Source organism: Amphiprion ocellaris, chromosome 23 (genome assembly GCF_022539595.1).
Source record: "Amphiprion ocellaris isolate individual 3 ecotype Okinawa chromosome 23, ASM2253959v1, whole genome shotgun sequence".
In the NCBI taxonomy this organism is placed as follows: Eukaryota; Metazoa; Chordata; class Actinopteri; family Pomacentridae; genus Amphiprion; species Amphiprion ocellaris.
The window spans coordinates 8,262,715-8,280,123 of NC_072788.1; the positions used below are offsets into that span (position 1 = coordinate 8,262,715).

General features: G+C 41.5%; 2 protein-coding genes across 3 annotated transcripts in view; one reads left to right on the top strand and one right to left on the bottom strand.

The window, feature by feature from the left end:
• Positions 1-10,732, bottom strand: part of LOC111578546 (leucine-rich repeat and fibronectin type-III domain-containing protein 4) — a 44,148-nt gene extending 33,416 nt beyond the window's left edge. The window contains exons 1-2 of one of the 2 annotated variants that reach the window (XM_035955216.2): positions 10,158-10,732; positions 8,551-9,217 (exon numbers count right to left, since the gene is read on the bottom strand). The gene's annotated coding sequence lies outside the window, so the exon portion shown is untranslated. Of the gene's footprint in view, positions 1-8,550; positions 9,275-10,157 lie in introns of both variants that reach the window. The other variant, XM_023285399.3, reaches the window with a different exon arrangement.
• The window catches only part of pcxb (pyruvate carboxylase b), a 332,924-nt gene that overhangs the window by 231,180 nt on the left and 84,335 nt on the right, over positions 1-17,409 (top strand). The gene's annotated exons all lie outside the window — the stretch shown is intronic.

Here is a 17,409-nt window from a genome sequence, read left to right on the forward strand (position 1 = left end):
ACAGGAATCATTTTTCATTGGTGGACAGCTGTCATATTGCTGCCAAAGAGGCGGCTCAATACTGCTCTGTTTTGATGCTGCTTTTACGCCAGATGGCAATAGCATAGTTGCATCTGATTAAATTGCACAGTAACATGGTTTAAGATGGAAGCCAATAAAAGGCTGTAATTAATAGCTGACAGTCTTTGTTTTTGCCACATGCTCCTCTTTTAAAGCAGATTCCATATTGTGCGGAATGTGAAGGAGGAATTAATCTGAGTATCTGCATGTACTGCCATCTTCTATACATGTAAGTCTTTCTGCTCAAGATTTCCCCATTATTATATAATCAGGGAGGGAAAGGATGGATTAAAGAGCACTCAGGTGATTTATCATTGTACTTCCATAATGCTGGGATCCTCACAAGAGACAGATTAAAAAAGAAATGTTAAAATTGATGCAGCAGAGACCAAGTTTTCTTGATTTTAGTTCCAACGATGTCTTGTTTTTCAACATTTGAAAGATCTTACTACTTCCTGTGACAAGCAAACTAAACCTCACATGTAAAGATGGTGGAATGTTGTTTTAAATTTCTGTTAGTCTTGTCAGTTTACTGTATATTTTACTTTTAATGCTATTTTCTTGTCGTCTCTGAACATTTTTTCATGCATTACTTTGAAATCTGCATAATATCAGAGTAATATTGAGGAGTTGACTGATTATCGAAACTGATATTTAGCATTTGTCTGATAAACAGAATCATTATGTTTATTGACTGGTTACTAACAAATTCAGTTAATTTAAAAATGCACCACTTTGACACTGCTCTCTGTCTGTAGTCACCACACTATGATCTTGAGCAACATCCTGCCCACATCACTATCTCACTGGTTATACATACATTATAAGTTCTCTTTTAATCAAACATGTAAAACATTAACCAACAAAGGTATTTCAATTAAGTTTTGTGTTCGAGTTTGAGTTATTCTAAAATTTGACACTATGACTGCAAATGTCTTGTGTATTGGTCTCCTCGGTTACTAATTTTCAGCATCGGTCCTGAAAGAAAAAAGATCTCAGTTGACCCATGCTACTTCAATTAGATTTCAAGAGCAGGCTGTTAGAAATTTGATGTCCCACTATGAGCATCACCCAGTTTCAAACTTTCTGAATAAAACATGAATGCTGCCTAAATTTTAGAATTCAGTTCTGTTCACTTTCTGAACCACATAACCCACTGGTTGGTTTAAAGAGCATTTTTTCTTTCGTTTTTTTTTTTTAAGTAACTAAGTGACTGTATCGGTCAGAAACTGAAAAAGCAGAAAGAATCACAGAATTTAAAACTCTACAACTTTTCTTAAATCATTCTTCTGTGACATGCCCTTAGTTGGGAAAATGATCCAAATCTAAGCATGAAATTATGATATTTCATTAAGATTGCTTTATTTTTCACATCTCATTTAAAAATTTGACAAAAATAAAACATTTGCTGCAGCCAGATCCGGCAGAGTACAAAAAATGTGTTGCTCTTCAGTACAACTAAGAATCCATTAGTGACTCAGCTGCGACCAACAACCCCATGATGAATATTCAGCTGAACTGCAGGCAGTGTTTACACAGAGCCGATGAGAAACAAGCGTGGAGGCAAATTACAAATGAAAACAGCAAAATATTCATACTATATTTAGTGACAGTTTGTTTTTTTTCAGCAGCACTTGTGGGCACTTGGGAAAATGTTGTACATATTTATTCCATTTTAATTTTTTGTAAAATGCAACATTATTTATTCTTTATCATTTATGGAATTGCAACTTTTGCAGTACTGCACAGAAGACATTTGGGTTCTCTCTCCTTCTAGCCATGGTTGTGACGTTTCCATAGAGGTGCAGGACTTTATATTGCAGTGACAAATGATTCAAAGAGAAGCAAGAGCAAAAAATGCCTAGAAATTGCTTTGATTCAGAGACTTAAAAGTGATGGTGGCATGTCTACATGCCTGTAGTTTGACCTCAGGCATGCAGTATGAATCATCTGATGTGTTTGAATCCAGTATCACTAGACACTCTTCTAGCGTTTTGGATTTATAAGAGCCCTTGTGCAGGTGTGATTGTGTGTGTTTGGGCTTACAGTCATCAAGAGGTCAGCCAGGGAACACTCTTCAACTTAAACGACTTCTAATACACATTTACTACACATACACACTCATAAACTTGCAGACATAACAAACACTTGAATGCATTTTTGCCTACATCCACAAATTTGCCTTTGCGTGGCACACTATCACTAGTGTTGGGAAATAACTGACCTGCCACTCACCCTGAGTATAATGCGCTTGCATTTTCCTCAGTTGCCCCTTTCTTCTTCCTTCTTTTATCCCGCCTTTATCTCTCCTCTTTCCTTCATCTTCCTCCCTCTGTATCTTTCAAGCTCTCCCGTTTTATCCCTACATGGATATAATTTCTTCTCTCCTTATGTTCATAATGCGCCATCTCATCTGTTCGCTCTCTCAATTCCATCTTGTCCCTTTTTATTCTTTCACATCAGCCTCGCCTGCAGCCCTGCCATATTTTCAATGGCTGATTGTGTGTGTTTGTGTGCACCTGTGCATGTTTACATAGCTGCGACTAATCAACAAAAAAATTTGCAAATCCACCACAAATACAGGTCAAGAAGCAACACACACAAAACACACTGCTTCAGAGCTGTCAACACCGCCCGCCCAATCCGAAACCCCTGCGGCGCCAATTATATGGACCCTGATTGGCTGACACGACAGGATGCAGCTTGACAAAAAGTGTTTGTGTTTGTGTGTTTGTATGCGCAAGTGGCTGTTTGATGATGCAGCAGGGTTCCCAGCTTTCTAAGGGGAAATCCTGAGTAAGAGAACAATTACCCAATCAGCACTCTGCATCCAGCACAGTAGGTCAACGACACGCCAACCAGGGTTCTGAATCACAGTGATGGATGTATTGATTAAAGCTACACACACACACAACTGTGGATACACACAATTGTATGCAAACTAACTGTAATGTAAAGTATTTCTTTCTTCGTTTAGCTGTTGTGGTCACTATTCTACTCAGTCTGAAACAAAAGGAAGCACAGAAATAGGGAGGAACAGAAGGTCATGGAGAAGAGGTGGGAGTAGCACAAACATCCCATGTAGCGTAGGAGTGAAAAATTCTGAATTATTCTTTGGTTGAGGCCTGTTAGTCTGATCAGAGGCCACTTTCAGCCGTCATGAATCACAACCTGCATTGTAAGTCACCACAAAGAGCTGTTTTTTCCCCTTGATGTGCGACTCCAGTACAGGCAAAAGCAATGCTGTACTGCAACGTGCCTGCAGGGGAAGCTGGTTTCCCCTTGAGTTTGCTGATTACTGTGTCTTGTATTCTAATGCTTAGCAGTGCTGATCCAGGCAGGAACACTTCGCCGCCAGACTTAGCCTACAAGTGTTACAGAGCAAGTACAAGCCGGTTCCTTCTGACAGTCATCATCCACTTTGTGTCCTGCACCGTGATTCACTTGAGCATCTACAAGCTACCGCATCTGTTGACAGCATTTGTAATGCAGGCAAACATGTGAGTTTGCAGATGCATCGCTGGTCGGGAGGCTCGTGTACTGCTGTCGGGAAGGTGTTGCCAGCATGCTGACCAGAATTGCGATGAGATGATGGTGTTGAAATTTTGACATTCTGGAGCCAAGTGTGAAGAATTAATACGTCACACCTGTCTGAAAGAAGCTTAGCCTACTTTGAGTGCTCAGGGTCTTGGCTTTTATCCGCTAAAATCAATCGATCATAGAGGAGAATCCCCAAAATTACATCATTTGTCACCTCTACAAACGGTTAAAATGGAAAAATTAGTTGCACTTTCAGCTTTTGGCAACTACTAATTTGTGACGTCAGGAAAATTAACTAAATTGGACCTCAAAATGCTAATATTTCATTAAAAGCACTTTATTTTACAATGTGTCATTTTAAAAAATGCTAAATGTAAACCATTTGTCCTAACAAGATTCTATAAAAAGCTAAAAAATCTGCACTCATTGGTGCAACCATGAAGCCATGACTGACTGAACTGTGAGCAAGAGGGACGTGACAAAAATGTATGGACTTTCTCAGTTGAACTTCAGGCTGTGTTTACAAAGAGCAGAGAGAAGACAAGTATGGAAGCACAATACAAGTGTAAGTGGTAATTTATTTATAGTATTAGAGTCACTTTATTGTCCGTTATTGGTAACACCCAGCAGCACTAGGAAAAATGTTGATTCCAGGTTTTTCCATTTTTAAAAATGATCAAAAAAAAAAACCCAGCTTTCACTATTTGTTTTTTTAAAATCATTTTTGACATTTTAGCTTGGTTTTAGCTCTCTCTACTTGCCACCATGGTTGTTCTGTTTCCATAGAGGTACAGGACTTTATATTGCAGTGAAAAATGAGACCACAGTGAGGAAAAATGTGACAGAGGCAGAAAGTGCCCATAAACTGCTTGAGATTCAGAGGGTTAATAAACCTGACAGATTAAAGTGCACATTTAATTTGTCTTGGTGTGGTGTAGTGCTGGGACGATCAACAGTCATTTATCAGGCGAGAATGCCAACCAGCTTGGTCTTTGAGAATTTATGGAGGCGTTTTTCACCACTTTCTGACTTTTCAGAGACTGAGCAATTGATAAAGAAGTTTAAAATGGAGTCATTACATCTCCCATTGAAGGCTTGTTGGAGGAAAGTTCTGATGGGATTGGACACATCAAAGTTTTGTGTGCGTGTAAATCCTTCCCTCCTCCCTCCCTCCCTCCTCATCTCCAGAGGGATTTTCACAAAGCAGGATTAGCAAGTTAGCCAGATAAGTTTAAAAGCACTTTGTGAAATTGTGTTGGCGATTGTCTCTCTGCGTCTAATCATATTCCCTCCACCTAATATTCAAATTTGCTTTTATAGATTCAGATCAGTATTACCTAGAGAGTGGATATGTGCTTACCTTCCTAATCTTAATTTGTGAGATTCCTTGCATAGGGCTCATTTTGTTTTTAAAGACTGCAGATACCTCAACCTACATCTTTTCCCCTCTTTCCTCCTCCTCTCCGTCTTTCGACCCTCACATCCCACTTGTGTCTCTCACATTCACACTTGGCTCTCCCCCGTTTCCCTCCTCACCCTCGTACATCTCCTTCCCCAAATACCACCCCTCCGTCTGTCTCCAGTGGTTGCTGTGGTTACGGTTTGTTCTGCTCATCAGGCGCCCGCTGTGCCTAAACAGACTGTCAACAGTTTAATTACTCGTCCTTTTCATCCCTCTATCTTTCCTTACTTCTGTACTACGTGTTAGCTTGTTGCTTCCACCTCTTACTAAGGAGCCTCTTAGTCACTAGTCCTTCTGGTGACGCTTTCTTTTTGCTCCTTTCATCGTCTTTCACTCCCTTCCTTCCATCTCATTTTGCTCCTTATCCTTCCTTTTTGTCACATCATACCTTCACCCCCGCCTTTCCTTTCTACTACTGTACGTTTGACTACTAACAGTCTAATTACTCATCCTTTTAGCTTTCAGTCACACCGGTTTTATTGCATTTTATTGCTCCCTCCCCTCTCCGTGTGCTGTATTAGTATATTTTTTTTTTCTTTTCAGACATTGTTATTCCTCTTTTCCCTTATCCCCTCTCATTCTTATCATCCACCTCTCAAGTGTCATCACTCGCCTTTTCATTCTTCATTACTCAGTCTCTCTACATCCTCTGAGTGTTCTTCCCTATCTTAAACAGCCAGTCTTGTAATTACTCCTCTTCATCACGTTATCATTCCCCAACTCTGTCCATCAGCTACTGCTCCGTTCCTCAGCTGTTGACAGTGGCCTGATGTCTCATCCTTTGATCCTCCCACTATTCTTTAACTCCCTCTCCCTCCTTCCATTTATCATCCCCTCGTCCATCTATTCATCCATCAAGTGCCATTCTCTTGACAGACACCACTTTTCTCTTGTTTCAGCGTTTCAAATCTTCCACTTCCCTTGATTGAAAACCGGTTAAATCAGGAGGGTGTCATTCTTTCATTCATCATCACCTTTGATGTCTAATCATGTGTCCGTCTTCATTTCTTTCATAGAATAATCCGCAGGTATTGCACTTGACCACCAGTTTTGAACCCCTCTCATCTCTTTCTTATTTTTTATTCACTAATCGACTGTTCAGTAGCCTTCTCCTCCTACAAGCTATTATCCAGTCACAGTTTAACAACCATAACGAGGCTTTGGCTTTCTTTTGTATGTTAAAGGACTGTGCAAAAACCTCTAATAATGGAGGTACTCATCAATTAGGAAGAGTTTGGGAGGTGGGTTCTTTTTTTCTACCCTTTCCAAAAATAAAAACAGAAGAACAAGTCCAAGGAAGCAGTCTAACAGCTTTTTTCTGTAGATATTAACATATCAGACTGACTGTCTTGCTGTATCAGTAACCCAAGCCAGTTTTACTGCACAGGAAAGTGGTATTACGACATTATTTTGCGATTGATGTATGTGGGGGCCCTATCCGGGATGCAACCACAAGAGTTTAGTTACAAAATCCTACTATCGTCATACTACAACTCAGGACCAGTGCTGCTTCCTTTGTTTTTATTGCTTCCACATGAGTGATCAGCTTAGCAACGCATCAGTTAACTGATCTCCAATTTTGGTTGCTCCACTTGAATAAATGATCCATTCACGTGCCTTCCAGTTTTTGTTTTTTTTTCCCTCCATTCACTTCCCAGTCTGTTCATTTTGGCAAGAGCTCCTACTTTGAACAGTGAGCATCCCATCTGTTCATCTCCCTCACCGTAGCCTGAGAATGACGGACCCCTCTTGGTAACAATCAGCCACACTGAGCATTAACAGTATAATTGAGAAAATGTTCTTTCATTCTGCCTTTATTTCACCGTTTGAACCAGACGAACGCTTACCTGCTCTGTATTCTTCTGGCACTCTGTAGCAGAAGAGCAAAGCCAATTACAGAATTATGATTTGGTTAATGGAAATCAAAAGGCCTCTTTGTTACACTTCAAAAAGATTTAGTCATCATCTCTTCAGAATTAGCTCTGCCCCTGCGCAAGAGTCAAAACTGCTGTAAACGATCAACAGAGCAAATAATGAGCCTGTCTCCTTATTCAGAAACCTTATTGTTCATAAAACTGGTTTTGCAACGTGGTGGATTGTTTGAAAGCTGGATGTCTTTTGTTTCCCGGGTAATTCATGTTCCTCTATGGTAGAATCCCACTTTTCCCATAAGTTGTCCTCCTTAATTGTCTATTACGTGGAAAAAGCCCCATGGTGCACCAGATTCCCCCTCGTAGTTAGATCTCTAAATAGCTCACTCCTGGTGTTAGTGATCAGACTTTTTGGGGTCATCTAAGACTAATTGTAGCCAATGGTACAACAGTAGAAAGTAACATAATGATGGCCATCTGTCATTTCTAATTATTTCTTCCTCGTCTATCTTTCTATTTTTATTTCCCCGCAGTAAATCAGCGTTAATTCATCATTCCAGCCTGAATGTGCCTCTTTCTAATCCTGTTCATTACTGCCATCAGAAATGTTCTTGTTTATCTCACTTATCATTTAATCACCATCAATCTTTCTGCTTTTTTCCCCCATTTTCTATGTAATTTCTTGCTTCTCAAGCCTCTAATGTGCTTTCTATTATATCACCCGGTGCTCATCTTGATCCCTCGATTTCTTTGTCTCCAGTCTCTAGTGCCATGATCCCTTTATCATTTCACTCCTTTTCTTCTAATCTATTTTATTTTTTTCCATTCATTTCTCTGCTTCTCTGTCTCTTATGATCTCAATCAGTGACTCTAGCTCATGTGACCTCTTTTAGCCTTCAGTGTCATCCCTCCCTCTGCTCCCATCTCCATTTCTTTCTCATCGCCCTCTTATCCTCCCCTATATCCACTCAGTTGGTCTGATCTCCTGTGTCAGTGTGCCAAATCTGTTGGTGTGCATGCTCGGCTTACGTAAAAAAAACAGCCTCAATGGAAGGGGAAGTTAGAGCTGCCACCACACAAACACTGTCAGGCCTGGATTCACACACACACAGCACACCAGGTGAGATTACATAAAGGCGAGGCGATGAAAGCCCAGCTGAGACACACCTAGTGAGTAATCTGATACAGCACAGCTGGCTGACACACACAGTGAAAGAAAAGAGAGTGAGAGCTGGATTCTCAGCATGACCGGGGCATGTTGAGTTACAAATTGTGGAGTTAGAGGTATACAAGTATTAGAGGCGGACAGTAAACCTCATCTGTGCCAAAGGGGAGATTTGAACCTATGTGTGTGTTCTTGGCTTGTGTGACATTTGCCTCTTGTGTTTCCGTTGTTATGAATGCACATCTGTTCATTATTTATAGCCCTGCGAGTGTGTTTAACACAGAGCACTGAGTTCCCAGTCCAGTGAGTGCTGGTGTTCACCGCACTGATGTACTCAATGATTCAGCACAAGAGAGCTAACCATGCAGATATGGATTCGCCTCGAATCGGACAATACGTGTGTGTGCCTGTGTGTCTGTGTGTGTGCGTGTTTGAAACTGCATGGGCATTACCTTTTCCGTCTGTGCGGCTCTATAATCCGAATCAGCTCCACATGTTATCCAGGTTGTGTGTGTGTATGTGTGTTAGTGTTTAGCACAGATCTCGCCCCAGGTGCTTCTGCTTGTTTCAGGGTTGGGGGGTGTTTTGTGTGTTTGTGTTGAAACCTGTCCTACTCCCCTCCACGCTGCCGCACACATCAAAAGGAGGCAGATGTAGGTCAGTGTCAGACAACCAGAGAGTTGAAGAAATTCCAATCCCACAATATCCTCTTAGGCTTCTATAGATGAAGAAAACCTGGAAAATCCTGAATTACTCGCTGAATCCCGGCGCCGTATTCCGAAATAGAGACCTCAGTTTGGAAAAAAATCCAAGAATCCACTTTGCTTAAAATCCTATTTATGGCATCTTGATATGATTTCCACATGGCTGTATTCAACTTTTCTCTATGTTCTCGAGCAGGAAGAATCCAGGCGGCGATCTTCACCTCCCCTCCTCCCCCTTCCTCACTCAGCTCTTCTCCTCTTATTCATTCGTCTGGCTTGTTCTCTTATTTCTTCATTCTTTCAGTGTTTTTTTTTGCTTCCAGGAGGGAGCCTCAGGAGCTCTTTACACTTTACACAGTGCGATCCATTTTGTTCTCCCACCCTGAATTAGTGGCTCATTGATGACCTTGGAGGGCTGTAAAAGAAGAAACGGGGGAATCAGGAGAGATGGAGGGAGGGAAGGTTAGAAAACCTGAAACAGGAGAGACAGAGTGTGAATGCAGTGAACTGTGCATGTGCTCCATTAGAGCCTCTTTCTCCTCCAGATATCTACACCCATCCCTCTTTCCACAACTTTGCCTGTGTCTCACTCACTCCTCCTTCCTCACCCTGCCACCCCCTCATTTTTTTTTTTTTTTTTTACCTCCTCCTTTGCCTTCACTTCTCCCTCCCTTCTTCACCTGTCTGTCAGAGAGAATCAATGGCTCAGAGACCCTCTTAGTGCCTCTCAGCAGGCTGCATTGGCTCATTCTTGCACAGACACTCTCAGGGGCACACATGCACATTCACACATGCTCACACACACACCAACACCCACACCGCCACCGCCGCACACATCCAGTCATGCAGTGATACTCTCCTACCAACACACACAGCCTCTGCATCTCTAGCTCGCTGCCTTCCTCTCAGTCGCACACACACACAGCCCAATGAAACAACTGGGCTATTGATCAGCGCCATGAATGTCAGACAGTTCAAAAGTCTGGCCTCCCCCCCCCCCCCCACCTCCTCCTCCGCCTCCTCCTCCCTATTCTCTAACCTGTCAATCAAACTCCAAAAGCCGACACCTTTAAGAAAACAATCTCATTATCTTGATCTGAAGCAGTGCACTCTGTCTATGTGAGGGTCCATCTGGACTTTAACGCAGCAGCTACACATATGCAGCATCTCCTCTTAAATTAAACTGACTATTCATTTTTTCCCATTCCCCACTGTTCACTTGGCTACTTCAAAAGCATAGCAGAGCTATTTTTCTATTTTCTAAGTCTTCTTGTTGTTCTTTCGTCCTCATCTGATGAGTCTTTCCTCTCTTTTTTTTTGCCCTCTGCTAGATGGAAAAAGGTGAAATTACTAACCTTGTTTTCCGGATCATTCCACCACGACTCCTGGAACCGTCACATCGCTCTGTCTCCGCGGCTCTCACTCTATTTCAGCTCCGTGGAAAAACACCCATCGCTTTCTCTCTCCTCTCTATCTCTCTCTGTCTATCTCCCCCCTCTCTCTCCCCCTCTCTCTCTCTCTCTCTCTCTCTCCCCTCGCTCGGTCTCGACAGCTGCAGCGCTCTGTCTGCCTCCTCTGTCGCTCTTCCGTCAGGCTGATTGAATTTTAAGTCATGTTAATCCCACAGAACAGGTACTGAATGAAGGAGGGGACAAAGGAGAGAGAGAGAGAGAGAGAAAATAACAGAATGCCGGGAGTAAGCTGGGTTGTATTTTTAGAAATCTCCTCTCTCCTTCAGGGAGGTTTCTATTTTTTTTTCTTCTTTTACTTGTCCTGCCTCCACCGAGTCACTTTTTCCTTCATTCATCCATTTATCTGCTTCTTTATCCTCTTGATTTTTCTGGTTTTCTTTGCCCTTGTCTGGTAGGGAAGAGGGAGTGAATCCCGAAGAGAAGCAGGAAAGAGTACTGAGAGCCGTCTCCGGCAGCGTCAGGCATCAGACTAAAAGAGAGAGAGAGAGAAAATGCACAAGAGAGAGAGTGAAGAGCAGGAGGGATGCGGGGGTGAGGCGACGAGGGATGGGGGGAGGAAAAAGAAAAGAGAGGAAAGAGGGTATGATGTATTGTGGGAGGAGAAAGAGAGAAGATTAGGAGAAATGAGGAATTGCATGGAGAGAAGGGGAAGATGAGAAATGAGAAGAAGGAAGAGGATGACGGTTATGGAGTACTGTGATGGAAAGTAACTAAATACATTTACTGAAGTATTTATACAACAAATGTAGAATTTCTTCTTGTATTCAGAAACACAGTGTCAAGCTGAGCTCTGTGCAAAAATAAAACAAAAGATTTAGACTTGCTTTTAAAGATTTAGAGAAAGATGTTCAGCTACTTAGCATATTTAGCTAGTTAGTGTCCCCCTGTTGTGTGATGAGTTCAAACAGGCAGAATTTCAAATGTGCACAGGACTAACTGGAATAGTGTTGTGTGCATCAGTCCAAGTCTTTTGCTGCTGTGTACGAACACCAGATATTTTCATTGCGCCAACAGAATGGACCATGAGAAGATATTCACTGAAATTGATGAAAAGTCTATTGGAAACCAGAGAACTTGCAGCCTGAGTTCAACAAATATGCTAAAAAAGTATTAAAAGACAATGTCAGTTTTCCATCTTTTACACTCGATACTTCAAAACCTGTACTTCTAGCCGTGGTTGTGCTGCTTCCATAGTAGTGCATGACTTTATATTACAATGAAAAATGAGCCCACAGGAGCAAAAAACACCCAGAAGCTGCTCGGGGTTCAGAGGGTTAATGGGGCTCTCAACAATAAATACATAGAATGCAGGGTTCATAAGAGGTGTCAACTGTTTAAAGGCAAAGCATTTACAGCTGAAATCCAAAATACTAGCAATGAAATGTACAAACGGGGATAAAGATGTACACTTTCTGCAAGTCTCTGCAAATGCAAAGAACAAAATAAATACATGTTTGAGATAAAAATTGTGCATACTTTGTACTTTCTCACCTGTTCACATCTGGCCAGTTAAGAGTGCTGCAAATAGCCCAATTCTGTATGAAATGACTGATCACCTTTTTTTTAAAATGCAGAAACAATCTAGTCTTTCTAATATAAATATATAGACTCATGAAGTACACTTTGGTTATAAAACTCTTGAGTCAAATTTTAAATGAAGGATTTCTGTTGTGTAAGGGCTTTTTTTTGCACCGTAAAGGATCTGAGTCCTTCTTAAACCACTGATCTTGAGTTGGGGTGGAGAGAAGAAAGAGGGAGAGACTGAAGAAGAAGAAGAAGAGGAGAAAAAAGTCGGCTGGTATGACGAGCAGAGGCGAAGCTCTTAGTGCCTTGAGCTACTGTGGGTCAGACCGGGATGAGAGGGGGAGCAGAGGAGGATGATTAAGAGAGAGTGAGCACATGAGTGCCGACTTGCGAGGACAGGGAGGTAGAGATGAGAGAAGAGGCCAAAGATCTCTGGGGCCGTAAGGGAGATAAGTGAGGAAGAGATGTGTTAGCGAGGGACAGAAGGGAGGAGTGGATGGAGTGATAGGGAGGCGATAGGAACAAGTGTAGCCGATACCACTTCAAACGGTGGTCGAGCACTTGATTTCCCTGCCACGCTGGTAGCTGCTGGAAATAGCCATTTAATGGAGCCGTCTGCGGCTGCGAGTATGTGTGTCGGTGTGTGTCCCATTACTAAGGCAGGACCTGTAACATCAGAGCTATTGGATGTTGGAATTAAGTCATTTCCAATATTCACATATATGCAGTTCCATTTTGGCAACAGAATCACACACTGAAGATAAAACATCAGTAAGATAGGAATGAAAGATTGTCCAAAAAAAAAGAGGTCAGAGATGGGTATTTGGTTGTGTTACGGATGGATTGGTTTTTCATGTATCTCAATTTCCACCCAGGAGTCAATTTTTGTCCTCCATCTTTCTCAATCTGTGCTCCTATTCCTGTTTATTTCTGTACTGTTCAAGCATTTACCTCTCATCTTACTATCATACATATTTTTTTGTTTCTTGAATTTATTTTCTGTGCCTTGCTTTCTCTTTCCTTCACTTCCTGTTGTGTATTGCTGTGGCCCAGAGTATTTTTAACCTAGTAAGCCAGACCTCCCTCGAAGCAAGGTCCAGCAAGGAGAAGTTTGATATATCATTTCACTCAGTCGTATCCCGTTTACAACGCTCGATTTGGTGGCTCGTTGATTCACAATTAATCAGAGCTGTGGTGGTGCAGCACCTGGTTCTCATGTCAGAGAGAGTGACCTTGCTGAATGAAATCAACTAGCTTGACCTACTGCTGGGTGATGGATGAAGGGAGTTCACCAGTCAGGAGAAAATGTCATTACTGACCGAGTTACTAGTTTAGTTGTAAGCCAATTATTCACAGCTATAATTCAGGGCAACGCACATTTAGAGCACTTGTGATTAAAATTAAATTTCTTTGCAGATAAAATGCAAGAAACCCATCATCTCCCGAGTGGAGGTTGGAGACTTTGTGTCCTCAGAACTTTTTCTGTGACCACAGATCAATGTGGTTAAAGTAAAGCACACAGGGGAAGTTTTTTTTTTCCCTTTCAGGACTGAGAACTAAGCAGTGAGATTGGCAGGATCTTTAGTTCATTCTGAGTAATGCTGCAGTTAATCAGAAAGAGGGCAGACCTGTTCTGGTTCGGTCAGGCCAAATTAGCCCTCAAAGTGAAAACAGTTGCAAGGGAGTCGGCCTACTGACCCAGGCCTGAACAAATCCATCGACTTTTTTTTTGGCTGCAAATTGGTTCAGTGGTCGACTCACTGGTGGTGTCAACAAACTGGAAACATCTCAGTGTCAAGTATTTATGTGGCTCACTGGGGTGCATGCTAACACTTTAGCAGATGGCCTTTCTGTTTAATACTGCATGAGTTTACACCAAGGGCTTCATTATGAAGCATCTGAAATATGAACATACTTGTTGACATGGTCAGGCTTTGTTATGCAGGCTTTAGCAGTATCCTTAGTATTTGGACATTTACAATTTTTTGGAATTGAAATCCCACAAGGTTTTAGTGCTGAATGTCAAAGGGGAACAGCTCAGGAAAGATGTACACGATATAATGTAGATGACAACACCCTCAAACGCACCTAAATCAGTCTTGGCTTAAAGGTAACCTCTGAGTTTTGACCTCTTGACAAACTCTACAGAGCAAATCAGATTTGTTCCAGCATATCCCTCAACAACCTGCCACTGGTTCTTGTTTTGTCCCTCCTTGACCACTGTTAGCAGCTACTCACTACTGACTGACCAGAGCAAGCCAGGTTATTTCAGACATGCTCCAGTCATCTGACCATAGTAATTTGACCCTTGTCAAGGTTGCTCAGGTCTCCACCTGCCAATTTGTCCTGCATCCTGCACAGAGTACTAAAACTGACTGCTCACTCGCCACCTGAAGCAAATTGCTGTACTAGTATTTGTCTTCGTGCTTTGCATGGATGTTTCCTGCCAACAGACAGAAAACGACAAGTTTGACAGAAAAGTGTGCAGCTTAAATAAAAACCTTGACAGCAGCTATAGAACATGTCCTGGCAGCAGCAAGAATGTATATATATATATATATAAATGTATACATAAATCAGTGTTTCCTCTAGGATTTTTTCCTGCAGCAGCGGCAGGCTCCCAGCTGATACAGTACATCTGCTCCCCAGATTCAGCATAATGGACTCTAACCCAGAAACAACTGAGATGTCCTGCAGTGATAGTTGGTCGGGTTAACACTAACCGACTTACCATTAAAGTGATTTAATTACTGTGGACCATATACTGACCCTCAATTTTTGCAGCCAATGAGCTTGGTTAGATAAGGAACTTAAAGAATGGGTAAAATATGCATCAGTTTATTTGAATTACAAATTAAACAGCAATTAAAAATTACTTCTTTTAAAACTGCTTTTTAACAATCGTGTTGTGGTTAGCTTGTGTGTATTAGACAAGGTAGACTCTTGAGACAAAACATGTGGTTTAGCAATGTATTTCCTGCCCTCATGTGTCTACAGCTACAGGACTGGTGCTGTGTTTACAATGGACTAATTCTCAGGACATGAACACCAGCCAGAAGCCATTAACCGCTACAGAAGTCTCTGTCATAGTGGCCCATTGCTTGTTAAACCCTGTGAATACTCTTAATGCCACTGAAACACCCCAAATGTCCGCATCCATGTAGAGTGATCAATTCAAATTCAAAATAATTGAAATGGCAATCACAAAACTATTAATTTAACAATATGGATTTGAACACTAACATTTTGATGGTTCTTTTGGTTCGCCAACACAAAACTGCTCATAGACTAAGCACCTTTTCATTTGATAATGGTATTAAACAAAGTAAACAAGCTGCAGTCTGCCACAGCTGCAGTTTGATATCAAGATAATCAGCCTAGCTGGTCTACATGATGGAGTGACTGCTCACTAAACATTGTGAACATTAGTCCAGCTGCTGGAAACAGCTGCTTAGATTGTCACGAATACTGTTGCAGCAACTTGTACTGCTGCCTCTAAAGTGTATTTATACTCACAACAGAGCATGGCCGGTACACTTCCTCATTTTAATTTCAGTGTTGTTGGAAGCTTGTAGTCAGAGTCCTGCTGCTTCTACATGTTAGCAGCATTAGCATATTTAGTGTTAGCATGAGCAAAAGCAAAACTACAACATATTTTCTCACATGCATGTCGTATATCTTCTGCCTTATCAGCTAATACATTTTTAGTCTGTTAAATTATTTACTGCATTTCATTGATTAATAATTAATCATTACCATCTCTGGAGATGACCTGGATCACAGTAGAGCTGTGGGTTCTCCAGGTTTCTTGGAATAATCTACCTGAGTTTTAACAACTGGAAGCAAGCGTACCAAGAAGAACAGCTGCTGTTTTAAGGTCAAAATGTGGTCACACCAAATATATAAAGGATTTAATTGGCATTTTTAAATTTTTATTGCGCTTTGATTTAAGTTGGTAAATAAGGAGTATTCGTGGATTTTTATTGAAACCATCCTCGTTTACTATCAGCACCTAAAACCTCTGCAGCAGCCTCGTCTACACCTCTCCTCCGCTTGATGTTTGTCTGTCATTTGCCTGGTTTGTCACAAAGTGAGGGCATTTTTCTGTGTGTGTAAATGAGTCACAGTGAAGTTTGTGAGACACGGTGACTAAATATAGGCAACACTGAAACACAAGAGCAAATGTGCTCATTCTGCACCAGTGCATGTAAACATTTCACACAGACTCACCAATGTGTTAAATGCCACCGTTCACACACACCCACACAAGCTGCACACATACATGGAGCATACATTGAACACAGTCTATTTGCAACCAACATACAACACACGCAAAGAGATTATGATTGAACATGCACAGTCACTCAGAGCATGATTGCACACACAAACTCGCCACAGTATCACACAATGAGGACACGGCGATCACACCCTGCCACTAGACGCACACCTTTCACAAGGCTAAATGAACCACACACACACACTCAAACTCACACTGGCACACTTGCTCAGCTGTGATGTGAGGGGTAAATGGTGTGGAGGTTCAGATCGAAGGGCAGATCCCCCTCTATTTGTCTCAATCTAAGGATAATGAGAGACAAGGACAGACACACACAGTCACACACGTGCACAACAGCCACACAGCACCGTCTTCTAATTTTGTTCTTGGAGCCGTTTGCATGTCATTGTGCTTTTATTTATTTCCACTGCATTAGTAATAGTGTCTCCAAATGATTTCCAAGTTACTGCTGGCAGACCATTTACCCGCCATGGGCTGCCGTAAATGAAATACAAGAAAAACATGCTGGGCCTCATTTGTCTGTATTTCTTTATGTATAAAACCTTGACAAACACACTCAGACGTACAGACACTGGGCAGAAATGCTTCAGGGACATGTTGGTTAAAGAAAAATAAAAATTAAAAAAAACATGCAAGCCAAATATTACCAAGAGTGAGTTGCTTTATTACGTTATGTGCTGCTGGAATTTACAAGTGAAAATAAACAATGCATATGAGGCAACTATTAACTTGATGTGCGAGAGGCTACACAAATGGGCCTGTACAGAATGCAATGAGCTGTTAGAAAAGGCTGTTAAATGTCAAAATATGAAGCTAGGAGGTGCAAATGAAAAGATTGTGAATTACATTTTGTTTGTTGATTGTTTCCCCTAAAACAAGCTGCGGTTTCTTGCCATCAGCTCTGTGTTAGAAAAGCAGGGATATGTCTGTACTACATACAAAACCAGTCCAATGACAAATTTACATGCATTTAATTATCAGATCATAGTGATTAACCAGCTATAAAGATTCTTTCATGGCTAGTATCTTTGAACCGTTGCATTAATACCACTGTTTCTGTGCTGCTGTATGGCACAGTTTACTTTCATCTCATTTTAAAACTGCAGCTATGGGCCCATCCTTGTTTGATCCTCGCAGTAAAAGCTCCTCTTTGAGTTGTACTTTTTTAGCATCATACAATAGATCATGAACAGAGATGTTTTCCCCCCAAAGAAATATGTTCCGCCCTGCAAATTGCATTTGAAGCACAAGAAGTTTCTTTGTAACCTTGAGAATACCTTGTCAACACGATTGCACCCAGAGAGTAGATTCAAG